Source organism: Macrotis lagotis, chromosome 7 (assembly GCF_037893015.1).
Source record: "Macrotis lagotis isolate mMagLag1 chromosome 7, bilby.v1.9.chrom.fasta, whole genome shotgun sequence".
In the NCBI taxonomy this organism is placed as follows: Eukaryota; Metazoa; Chordata; class Mammalia; order Peramelemorphia; family Peramelidae; genus Macrotis; species Macrotis lagotis.
Window position 1 is genome coordinate 36747587 of NC_133664.1, and position 12735 is coordinate 36760321.

Here is a 12735-nt window from a genome sequence, read left to right on the forward strand (position 1 = left end):
ACACACACAAAGAGGCAGGGCATGGCGACTCCCTGGCATCTTGTGGGGACTGCTGTATTAATTTCCCAGTCTGTTTCTGGCCACAGGTAATCTGACGATCTGCACGTCATCCGTCCATCTGTTTTGCAAAACCTAGGGGAAGCTTTTCCTCCTCAGCTGCTTCTGCCTTGACTAACTTTGGGATGTCTTCAATAAACATTGGACAGAGATGGCGGTGGTGTGTGCTGATTATCGGGTTGTTATTGGCATCAAAAGAGGTAACTGTGGGATTGCTACTTTGAGGACGGTAGGAAAGTTCTGGAGCCTGGGAAGCTGGGAAAGTATTCCAACTAACTCATGAGCCTAACCTCAGCATCTTAGAATGATAAATGCTGTACCAGAAGGCAGATGGTTTTCAAATGAGTCGTGAAACAGTATGAGTTTTCTCCCCTACTCTGACATTGGATCTTTGTCTGATTCAGGCAGACTGTCTATTAAATCCTTTCTTTCCCCTTGCTGAGGGGCTTTGAATAGTAGTAGCCTTTACCCTGGAGAGCTGACCTTCTGGTGGAGCTCAGGGAACCATTGAGGATTGCTTACATTTCATCTTCAGATCTTCCGGAACTGAGGGAGTGGATGGAGGAAACATAAGAGTGCTGATTGCGGAGTCAGCAGGCCTAGGTTCAAAACCCAGCTCTTGTGACTTGCTATCTGTGAAACACTGGACAAATAATTTTATCTTTATGGGCCTCAGCTTCTTCATTTATAAAATGAGGAAGTTGGATTCTATGGTTGATCCTTCCCAATCCTAAATCAATATTCCCTGCTACTGACCAGAGTTGCTAATAACTAATTAACCTTAGTGAAAAGACCATTAGACCAGAGCTCAGGAGACCTGGGTGCCATTTCCATCTCAATCATACATATGAACCTGGGGAGGTTATTTAATCTTTCTCAGACTCAGCTTGCTCATCTCTAAAATGAGGTTATAAAGTGAATTACAAAACCACTAAGGTCCCCTCCAGCTAAAAATTCTATGACTTGAAGTTTCAGCACTAGTGAATTCAATCTTCCAAAGTCCCAAAGACTCTCCTCCTCAACCCAAGCACTAAATAAAGTCTTAGGTGTGTGAGATAGAGCTCTAAGACTACTTCCCTAAGCTCTAGGAAAGAATCTGGTCTCAAATATGCCAGATCAGCTATAATGCCAAGAGCAAAAACGCCCACTACTTTGTACACTTTCAGAATTGTGGCTTTGGAAAAGTTTTCAATTAGCAATAATTGCACCTCAGATAAACCTCATTGGCTATGATACCGCCTTGCAAAAAAACCCCTAAAAAGCCTAAAAAAACAGAATTGTAGCTTTGGGTAAAAAAAATTCAGGTATTATTCATACTTGTGATTCAATGACTGAAAAAGAGATTTTGTGTGTGTGTTGGCCAGTCAGCAAATTGGTCACTGTTGAGAATAATCAGACAATATCCATTTCAGATTGAGCTTTAGCTTTGGAAAAAGGGGGAGGAGAAAAAGGAGCAGGAAGAGGAAGAGAAGTAAGAAGAGGAGGAGAAGTAAGAAGAGGAGGAGAAAGAAGAGAAGGAGAGAAAAGGAAGAGGAGGAAAAAGAAGATATCAAGGAAGAGGAGGAGGAGGAAGAAAAGGAAGGAGAAAGAAGAAAAAGAGGAGGAAAGAAGGAGGAATAGGAAAAGGAAGCTGAGAGGAAGAAGAAAAGGAATAGAAGAAAGAAGAGGAGGAAAGAAGGAGGAGGAACAAAAGGAAGATGGAGAAGAAGATGAAGAGAACAGTGTTTTAACGGATGTCATATTACCAAATTCTCATAATCTCCAAACTACAGAGAATGAAAAGCTTTCAAAATATAGTCTTATTAGAAGAAGTACCTGTTATCTCTATCTGTCCTGAAGCTGTCCCAAAGATGCTTTCAGTGAATCTACAGAAGATGAGCCAATATACCAATTACAAAAAATAATCATTTTACCCACCTGGATATCAAATATATAAAAATCAATTAACAAATATATTTTAAGTACCTGCTATATTTCATACACGAGATATAAGTACAGAGAATGAAATGATCCCTACTTGCAAAGAATTTGCAGTCTAACTGGGAAGATACCAAGTGCAGAGTGAATGGATACAGAATAAATATGAAGGAAATCAATACAAATGAATACAAAGCAGTTAAAGAAAAGGTAGTCTTGGAGAGAGACCACTCACTAATTGCTTGGGGAGATCAAGAAAGACTCTATGAGCTGCACATTACACATGTGGAAGGATTCTCTAGACCAGGAATTCCCCACACCGACAAAGACACAAGTAGAGACCAACTCTTCCAAAAGAGAAAACTTGAATACTCAAATGTGTACTGTTGACTGGTTCACGGTATAGGAGTAATACACACACACACACACACACACACACACACACACATATATCAGAGGCAGTTACTGATGCCAAGGCTCAACCCACTCTGTTTGCAAGCCCCTCTCACTCCAATGATGGTTGAGGATTACAGTCAATAAACATTTATTAAAGACCAACTAAGAGTGAGGCACTAAGGACTGGACTGTAGACACAGATTTCAAGCTGTAAAGGTCCTTGCCATAATCTATAGATGAGGAAAATGAAGTTCAGGGAGGTTAAGGACCTTTTTTCGGGGTTGCACTGCTAGGAAATGTCTAATGCGTCTCAGTCTCTAATTTCAATGATCTATCTACTAACTATATCAAGACAGCTAAGGTTGGAGCCGAGGCATATGGCAGGTATGTGGCAGGATTCCATTTGTCAGTGGGTCTGTGGCCACCGACAGCAGGGCTCACTGGGGTTCCTTGGGAGCAGGTTCCCTATCTTTTATGTTTTCTTAGGGAGAGATTAAGATGTAACACTGTCCTTGCCCTCCTCATTTAGTATTCACTTTGTACTCAGCAGACACTCTAGGGCTCCTCTATCTCCCTCTTATCTCCTTTGGGATGAGATATTTTTATATCAGGAAAGTTTAATCTGCCCTGGAAACATTCTTGGTTTGAAACAGAGGACCTATGCCCAGAATCCCTAGCCTGGAGCAGGATCCAAATTTCTCATGTTAAGAGATAGGAGAGAGTGTGAGTTAACATGTGTGGATGTGTTTGTGTCTAAATTCCTATAAAAGCCTCCCTCTCATTTACCTACTGAATTGCTGCACATCAGTTTAAGCCCTGTTCAAGCACTACATCCTCCTTAAATTATGCCCCCCCCATACTCCTCCATCCTCACAGAGCAGGGAGAGGCTGTCTATTGGTATATTATGAGTACAAGAAATATCTGTGCATGTATTGTATCTTCCTATTAAGCTGTAAGCTCTGGGAGGGCAGGGAAAATATCTTAATTAACATGTATCTCCCCCAATGCACTAAACACAGAACATACTCAATATGTATATGCTGAATTGAAATAAATCCCATTTGCCATCATTTTGGTTAACTTTTGATTTCTTTGCTATTTCTAGAATATTACTCCAGCTGAGGCCCTAACTTTTAGATTCACTCTGGATGAAGATGAATTTTGGACTAATTTTAGGACTTATGGGAGTGTCCCTGTACATGTAAGCCCTTAATCAGGGTTGGCTTATGACAAATGTTTGTTCCAAGGCTTTCCTTTTTCCTGTTTCCCTGTTTCTCAATTTGCCTTCCTGTTTTAAATTACAAGCAAGGTCATCCCCGCCAGCGGACTTGAGATCCCATTCCACCTCCAATCCTTCCTACCTAGGTAAAGAACTTGATCTCTCTGGGTCTCTTTTCTGCCCTGTAAAATCTGAGAGCTGGACCGGACCTCTGAGATCCCCATTGGCTCTAATTCTGTGAGTCTACAAAAACCTTGTTTTGGTGAGTGTTCCATCCCAGCCTCACAAAAGTTCCACATAATGACAATCATCTCTCGTACATCCCTCCCGGTCAGACTATAAAGCTTTACTGGCAACCATTTCCGATCCCACTCTCCTTGCATTTTTCTGAAGTTGACTTGTGTTTTGAGGCACTTCACCTCCCCACTTCCCAGGTTCTCCCAGGTTCCTGGTCTTCCACTCATTTGGGTAACCTGGAGAAGAGACACCCGTCCTCACTGACACCAAGAGAGGGTTAGACTAGGAGGCTTCATAAGACTCTTCTGCTGTAATATTCGGTGATCCCCTAAAGTCTGCCAGGCTGGCTCTCTCTGGTGCTTCAGTGGTCTCCCAAACACCACCTGGACAGCCAAACATTCTCTGGAAAAGACCTCCCAGCACCTTTGCTGCCTCTGGATCTCAGAGTGGAGCTTCTGCCAGCTGTATCTGGAGCACCATGACCAATTCTGCCAAGGTGGATGCGTTTTCATGCATTTCTTTTTATTTTAAATTTCTGAGACATGCTGATGAAGGTCTCACCTCTGCTTCAAGAAAAAGCAAAGGGAAAGATTGGAACTAAAACTTTAAAGAAGAGACTTGGGAGAAAATATTTATTTCTTTATTTTTTACCTGGTTCCACAACTCAAACTACCCCATTCCCATTCATCCAAACTAGAGTCAATTCTACTAATTATTATTTCCATGTATGGCTCAGTTTAACTGAGGAGAATATAGGGCCCTACAGAGGACCTCAGGGGTTACAGAATCTAACCTCTGTTTAATGGATGAGAAAACTAAGGCCCAGAGAGGGTAAGGGATTTGCCCAAGGTCATTCATTTGTAAGCGGTAAAAACAGGATTTAAACTCCAGGCCTCTGTCCAAAGTCAAAATTCTTACCAACGTACCATTTTGCTTCTGGGTTTGGGATCAGTAGAGTCCTGAGTTCAGATCTAGCCTTTGACCCATTACCTATTGTGACCCTAGGAAACTTCCCGAAGTATCAGTTTCTTCACCTGTAAAATGAGGATAACAGTACCTACTTTGGGGCGGCTAGGTGGCACAGTGAATAGAGCATCAGCCTTGGAGTCAGGAGTACCTGGGTTCAAATCCGACCTCAGACACTTAATTACCTAGCCGTGTGGCCTTGGGCAAGCCACTTAACCCCATTGCCTTGAAAAAAAATCTAAAAAAAAAGTACCTACTTCACAGGGAGATTATGAGGGTCAAATAAATATATACATATATATATATATACACACACACATACACACACACATAAACATACACACACATAGATATATATACATAGCATTTTGCAAGCTCCAAAGAGTTATAGAAATGTCTGTTCTCATTAATTTTTAAAACCCTAAAAAATTATGATTACTTGTATGTGTATACAGTGCCCATCTAAAATTCCAATTTCTAAAAGATACTCTGAAGCAACCAATTTCAGACTTCCTCTGGTTCAAGTTGTTCAAGTGAAGGATGACTAAATTGCTCTAAAAGACAAATTATTTTGGGAACAGTTTGTCCTGGCTCTGGTTCAAGTAAAAGTTTGTCATCTACATCCATTTTGCATTCATCCCTTGCCTCAGCAGATGATTTTTCATTACCAAGGCGCTGTAAAGGTTGACAGTGGCCACACTACCCAACAGCGGGAGGGAGGAGGCAAGCTCTTGACCCTGGTGAAGCCCACGCAAGACAAACACACTTTAGAATCTTCAAAGAGAAATCTCGTTTTCCCTCGCAGTTTGAAAGATCACGCATCCCAGATTCAAGGCATGCTGTGTTATATTAAACTTGGGACCCACGCCAAGGATGCTTTGCCAGTGGAGGATCCCGGTGACAAATGTAGGGACTCGTATTTCTCAGACCATCAGAGTCACGCGTCAGCACCAAACTGGGACTTGCAGCTTTCAAAACACAGTCTTCCTTTCTGTGGTGAAGATGCTGCTGGGACTTGGCTGGCAGGAGTCAGGTTGCTCCGATGACCATCCTGCTGCCTCCTGTCCTACTTTCTATGTGAATTCCATATGGACTTTAGCCACTGAGGTTAAAAGACCAGGGCAACTTGAAGTCCAGCTGGTACTGGACTGGTAGGGGCAGAAATTGAACAGTCAAGAACTAAAGCAAGCAGGCAAACACTGGTGTCTACGGAGATGGGAAGCTCTAGATGATAAATAGAACTGTCACCATCATCATGATCATCGTCATGTTCATCATCATATAGTGCTTACCATGGTGGGGAGTGGGGCAGACACTGCTATTTACAAACATTGGATCCTCACAAGATTCCTGGGAGGAACATGCTATTATTATTCCCATTTTACAGATGAGGAAATTGGGGCAAATAGGAGTGAAGTGACTTGCCCTGGGTCATATAGTCAGTATCTGAGGCTGAATATGAACTCAGAGGTCTCCCTGACTCCAGGCCCTGTTTCTGCATCTACCCCTATTGCCCAGGTGGTGCTCCACAATCAAAAGTTATTCCTCTTCCCCTCAGCCTCTTGGAATCTTTATCAATCAAGCCATTGGCAAATACCAGACACTACAAATAGAAAAGCAAAATCATCCCTGCCCTCAAGGAGCTTACACTCTAATGGAGGGACAACTTCAGAGGCTCAGCATGGACACAAATGCTTGCTGACTGATGGATGGTTTGAACTCTTGATATTAGCCACTGCCCCAAATACTCACCTTATCCCAAATACTAATGCAGAACCGACAACATCTGAGGAAAATAACCCTTCCTCCACAATCAACACAAAAGGCAGATGACTCAGGCAGGTCATCCAGGTCAAGAGAATGAACAAATGACCAAACAAGAAATAGAATACATTATAAGCTGCAAAATGAATTATTCTGACTACATTAAATTAAAAAGGTTTTGCACTAATAAAATCAATGCTGCCAAAATTAGAAGGAAAGCAGAAAGCTGGAAAACAATCTTCACAACTAGGAATTCTGATAAAGATCTCAATTCTAAAATATATAGAAAACTATATCAAATATATAAGGTTGCGAGTCATTCTCCAACTGATAAGTGGTCAAAGAATATGAATAGACAGTTTTCAAATAAAGAAATTAAAATTATATAATCATGAAAAAATGTTCTAAATCATTATTAATTAGATAAATGCAAATTAAAACAACTCTGAGGTATCATCTCACACCTATCAGATTGGTTAAGAAGACAAAAAGGGGAAATGATCAATGTTGGAGAGGTTATGGGAGGATTAGGACATTGATACATTGTTGGTAGAGTTGTGAACAGAGCAATATGGGATTATGCCCAAAGAGCAATTTAACTGTTCATTCCCTTTGACTCAGCAATTCAATTCTAGGCCCATATCCAGAAGAAATCATAAAAAAATGGGGAAAGTCCCACATGCTCCAAAATATTCATGGCAGCTCTTTTTGTAGTGGCAAAGAATTGGAAACTGAGGGGGCAACTAGGTGGTGCAGTGGATAGAGCAATGAATGGCCCTGGAGTCAGGTGTACCTGAATTCAAGTCTGTCCTCAAACACTTAATAATTACCTAGCTGTGTGGCCTTGGGCAAACTACTTAACCCTATTGCCTTGCCAAAAAAAAAACAATTAAAAAATAGAATTGGAAATTAAGGGGTGCCCATCAATTGGGGAATGGGTAAACAAGTTATGGTACCAGAATTCTATGGAATATTATTGTTCTATAGGACACTATAAATAGTCAGACTCTAGAGAACCATGAAAGGAATTATAGGATCTGATGATGAGTGAAAGGAACAGAACCAAGAGAATATTGTACATATTAACAACAATATTATGAGATGATCAACTTTGATGGAAGCAGTTCCTCTCAGCAGTTCAGAGAGCTAGGACAATTGTATAAGACCAGCTATGGACTATGTCATCTCCATCCAGAGGAAGAAAAAACAAAACAAAACAAACAAAATATGCAAAAAAATCCTTCAGAATATGAGGAACACTACATTCATTAAAAAAAAATCTCAAGTATTTCTTTCCCTTAATCCTAATTCCTCACACCAAAAATGGCTAACGTGTAAACATGCTTAACACAACTGTGCAAATACAATATTGTATTGAGGGGAAGTGGGAGGGTGGAAGAAAATTTTGTAACTTGTAAGTATACATAGGTATATGGATGAATGTCAAAGAAAAAACTTTCATAACATTATTTGGAAAAGTAAAACATCAATAAATTTTTTTTAATTTTTTTAAAAAAGAGAATGATCAAAGCTCGTCCTTTCCCTATCAACAAATTGCCAAAGACAAGAGGCGCAATTCAGAGTAACGGACCAAACACTCAGGAATGAATTAGCTTTTCTCCATTCCTCCTGAGGAAGCCGATTTAAAGCAATCTCTGTTTCAGGTCTAAAAGCTTTAACTCTGCAGAGTGACAAGGTCAGAAACCTGTGGCTATTTTCAGAAGTGAGACGGAAGAGTCCAGTGCTTTAGCAACAACTGGCCTCCAAGGACTCTATAAGCCTACCCCATTGAAGTAGAGACAGCACCACACAGAGTCAGGGGAGCTCCCAACTAGCTTCCGATGGTCATTCTACTTGGACTGTCGTCTCTTAGACATAGGTTTAGGGGGTAGAAGGGGTCTTTTGAGGTCTCAGAAGGGGTAAAAGTCCTTCAGCAGGATCATGGAAACCTAGATCCAGAGTTGGAAGGGATTCTAAGCCCAACCCCTTCATCTTACAGAGAAACAGATCCAGAAAAGTTGAAACCACCCATGGTGGTAAATGATAGAGCTAGAATCTGAACTCAAGATTTTCTGATTCCAAGTCCAACGCTTCTTCCATGGCTAAGGTCCCTTCCAGCTCCTATGCTGAGTAATTAGGAGCATTTCTATAAAGTAGTTCAGATTTTTCATTTTTTGAATACCTTTCCTTTCAATCTGAGCAGTATCTCTCTATAGAATCAGGAAACCATTCAAAGTCTGTCCAAAAGGGGAAACATGGTTCCTTGAAGGTGTCCTAGGATCTGCCTTTGGTGATAACATACTCAGAGCTTTTTATAAATCACAAAATGTGTTCCTCAAAGGCAAAATTCATCTACTATTCATCAAAAGAATAATCCCCACAACTGACAAGTAATAGAGAAGTTTTATCTGCTGGGGCTTTTCTGGTTTAACTTTGGGGATCTCTAAGATGGTTGCTCAGAACCTTATAGGAGTTGCAAATGCACCCTAATTAAGAATTGAGAATCTGGCCTACTCAGCTCCTCCATCAATTATACTTTCCCCCCAGAACTCTGTGACTATGGTTTCAGTCCTCTAACTGAGGACACTTTCCTCATCCACCCCCCTCCACATAAACTGAATTCATCCTCAAAGCTGTTTTTATAGGGAAAATAGGAAATTCATCAAACCACAAATTCTCCCTGAACAGGAAGTTCATAATGTAAATGTAATTCAGTATTGGGCATAAGTCAAGGTGCACCTGGTCTCATTTTCTTCTTTCCCTCCCACTCTGCTATGCTACATCCCCCTATCATTCTCCTATCAAAGGACCTGGTCAATGGGCATGCTATAAGCTATTAATGACAGTGGAATCAGCCCTAATTAAACAAGAACTCAGTTAAGAACTGCTTTGCTCACTCACCCTCCCTCATTTCCTAAAGACTGCACTTAGGGTGTGGACACAGACCAGGTAACAGTGGGCAGGACCCTTGCTTCCATGCTCAGCATTTAATATTACTTATTGACAGACTGATTTCTGTAGGTGACACAGCTGCATAGGAAAGGGCTGGGTCTAGGTTTAGATTCAGTAGCTATTCAAGGTTAAAACCTAGGTATGCTGGGGGGCGGCTAGATGGCACGGTGGAGAGCACCGGCCCTGGAGTCAGGAGGACCTGAGTTCAAATCCGACCTCAAGACACTTAATAATTACCTAGCTGTGTGGCCTTGGGCAAGCCACTTAACCCCATTTGCCTTGCAAAAAAAAAAAACCTAAAAAAAAAAGTTCAAATCAAAGTCAATAAAAGACAAACTAGCACAATGAATCTACTTCAACTGATAAGAGAACTGAGTCCAAAGGAGATCAAATTTAAGCCCATCTTTCAATAGCAGCAGCAGTTGGAATAGACTTGTGAGGAGTATGAAACATTAGAAGGTGAAGTCTGTAAACTCAAAATTAAGTAATTTTTCTATGAAAGTTAAATTCACCATAATAAGCTATATTTTCAACATCACTAATTCTGATAAGTAACACTAAATTTGTTTTCAAAGAAATCTTCAACTTTAAAAAATGAAATGAGGTTTATGGACTACTTTGAATTTTTCATCAATTAAATTGGAATTTAATTGTTTTAAATGTTTTGTTTATATTTTTTTAGTTTTTTTTTTGCAAGGCAATGGGATTAAGTGGCTTGCCCAAGGTCACTGGACTAGGTAATTATTAAGCATTTGAGGCCGGATTAAAACTCAGGGACTCCTGACTCCAGGGCCGGTGCTCTATCCACTGCGCCACCTAGCTGCCCCTTGTTTATATTTTAAGCAAAAAACTATCCATTCTTTCATGGCAGATAACTACGTAACTGATTTGAGGAGAAAATCTAAAGGAGCAGTTGAATCTAGTATGAGCAAAAATAAGAGAAATCATCTAAGTAGTAGAAAGCAAAAATAAAAAGTCCCAAATTGAGAGAAAAGATCTGCTATATTTATTATTAGGACTGAAAAATTATTTTTATTGAGAGAGAACTTGACTGCTAATAAATTGACTTCAGACAAATTGCAGTTTATAAGCTTAAAAATCTTTCTAAAGGAGAATTCTTGGTATTATTGACTGCCATTGATATAGTGAAAATTATATTTGACAAATCCTATGTAAAGCTGCTTTGAATGGTGATAATAACATGATGGGAATTAGAATAATTCATATGACTGATTATATTTGTGATCAATTAATTGAGAAACTAAGATCTTATTCTGAATTACAAGTGTATGAAGTCACAGATGTCACTAAAGATTCTCATTTGCCAATATATATGTGATGTGTTGTTGAAACTGATGACAGGGAAGATTTGTCACTTTACAAACCTACTGATGGCAATGCCACATTAAGAAAAACTTTACATATGATTGATAGACTTTTTAATTAAAATGATATAATGTGGGAGATTTATATTAGACTCTTTGTTGACAGAATTCAGCCAATGTGAGGATAAAACATACTAGTTAGAAATGCTAATTAAAATGTGGACATATACAATCACTTGTACTGAGTAACAAGAAAGAACATCTGCCTGTGGCTTCTTAAATTATTACAAGAGTAATCAACTTTATTTTTTAATCTTATTAAAAGAAAGATATAACTTTTGAAAAAATCATGTGAAAATGTGGAGGGAAAGCATAGGGTACTTCTATATTTTTAAAAAGTACACTAGCTTTTTGGTGCCAAAATATTTCAAAGGTTGTTTGAGTTAAAAGAAGAAATTAACAGTTTCCTTAGTAATAATAATAAAGACTAAGTCAATGACTAAAACAATGTAAACAAAGAAGAAAAATATTAAGTGGAACATTATGTAATTGTAATCATCAAGTTTGGAGCCAGACAAAAGTTGAGAAAGGGGCATTGGGGTGCGGAATCTTTCATATATTGTCAGGCAGGGATGTTATGTTGGCCTGTTTTGCTCCCCCCCCTTTTCTCTTTGTTACAGGGATAGTTCACTAGGGTAAGGAGGGGAAAGGATTTATTCAGAAACAAAGGATGGGTAAAATAAGATTTAAAATAATAAATATGAGACAGATTTTATTTTAAACAAAAATTTCCTCCCAAAATTCATACTAGATGGATATTTTTTTTTAAATCTCTTCTTTGGCAAGGTATAAAATATAAATATGAAGCTTGAATGGCTTTCTCATCTCCCCATTTAAACAAAACTTCAAAGAACAATTATCAATTCTAAGCAAAGCCTTCACCAAAGAAGAAGCGACTTTTAGTTTGATGGATGAGTTGACTGATGATCCTGCCTCAATCCCCTTATTTTCCTCTTCCCCTTTAAGCATTTCCAATAGGGACCTATTAATCATATTTTCTCATTGCTGAATATTATTGTGCCTTTACAGGTAAAAAGGAACGATAAATTAATTGTGTGGGGGGAGGAATGAAGATCACAAACAGACAAGAAAAATGTTTGGGACCTAGAGTTTCCTGCATAGGGTTCTAGAAACTTGGTCCATTCCATTCTTCATTTCATTCTGCCATTTGGACACTGCTAGAGTGAATGCCATTCTGGAGGCAAGGAATCACCTGGGTAAGAATGACAAATGACAAATCCCTGGGACTTACACCACAGGTAAATAAGGATAACCCATTTTTCTCACCTGCATCTGTTGACCTCTTTATATAATTCTTTCTCAAGAGTTGTTTAATCTTTTTTTTAAGTTTTAAAAGTCCTTGTGGTAATGATGAAAAGAATATTGGTTGCAAAGATGAACCAATAAGGTATAATCTATGATGGAGAGAGTGCTAGGTTTGTAATTGGGGATTGAGTTCAAATTCTGACCTTTCCCTGTACTGCCCAAGTGATCTTAAGGAAGTCAGTTACTCTGGGTCTAAAATGAGAGGGTCAAGCAAGATGACCCAGTTCTCAGTCTGTCATCCTGTAAATGACTTTAAGTTTTGCCAGACAAAAGTGATGGCTTAGTTAGCTTCACTAAACTGCTTTTATTTAAGCTACTTCCTCTTAAAATCCTGCCTATAAGACTCACTTGGGGGAAGGAGGAATATATATGCTAAAAAACAAATCTGATTCAAAGACAAAAAAAGAAAAAATTCATTTATTTTGAGGCAAAGGACCAGAGTCCTAATCTCATCTTTGTTTATTCTGACAAGTCAGTTAAGTTCTCTAAGGCCTCAGTTTCTTTATCTATAAAAG

At 39.3% G+C, this 12735-nt stretch overlaps 1 non-coding gene across 1 annotated transcript; it reads right to left on the reverse strand.

Moving 5' to 3' along the window:
- Positions 1-1174: 1174 nt before the first annotated feature.
- On the reverse strand, positions 1175-1309 carry LOC141494616 (U4 spliceosomal RNA). The gene has a single exon (XR_012470509.1). It is a non-coding gene; the product is annotated as a U4 spliceosomal RNA (small nuclear RNA).
- Between the last annotated feature and the right edge of the window lie 11426 nt (positions 1310-12735).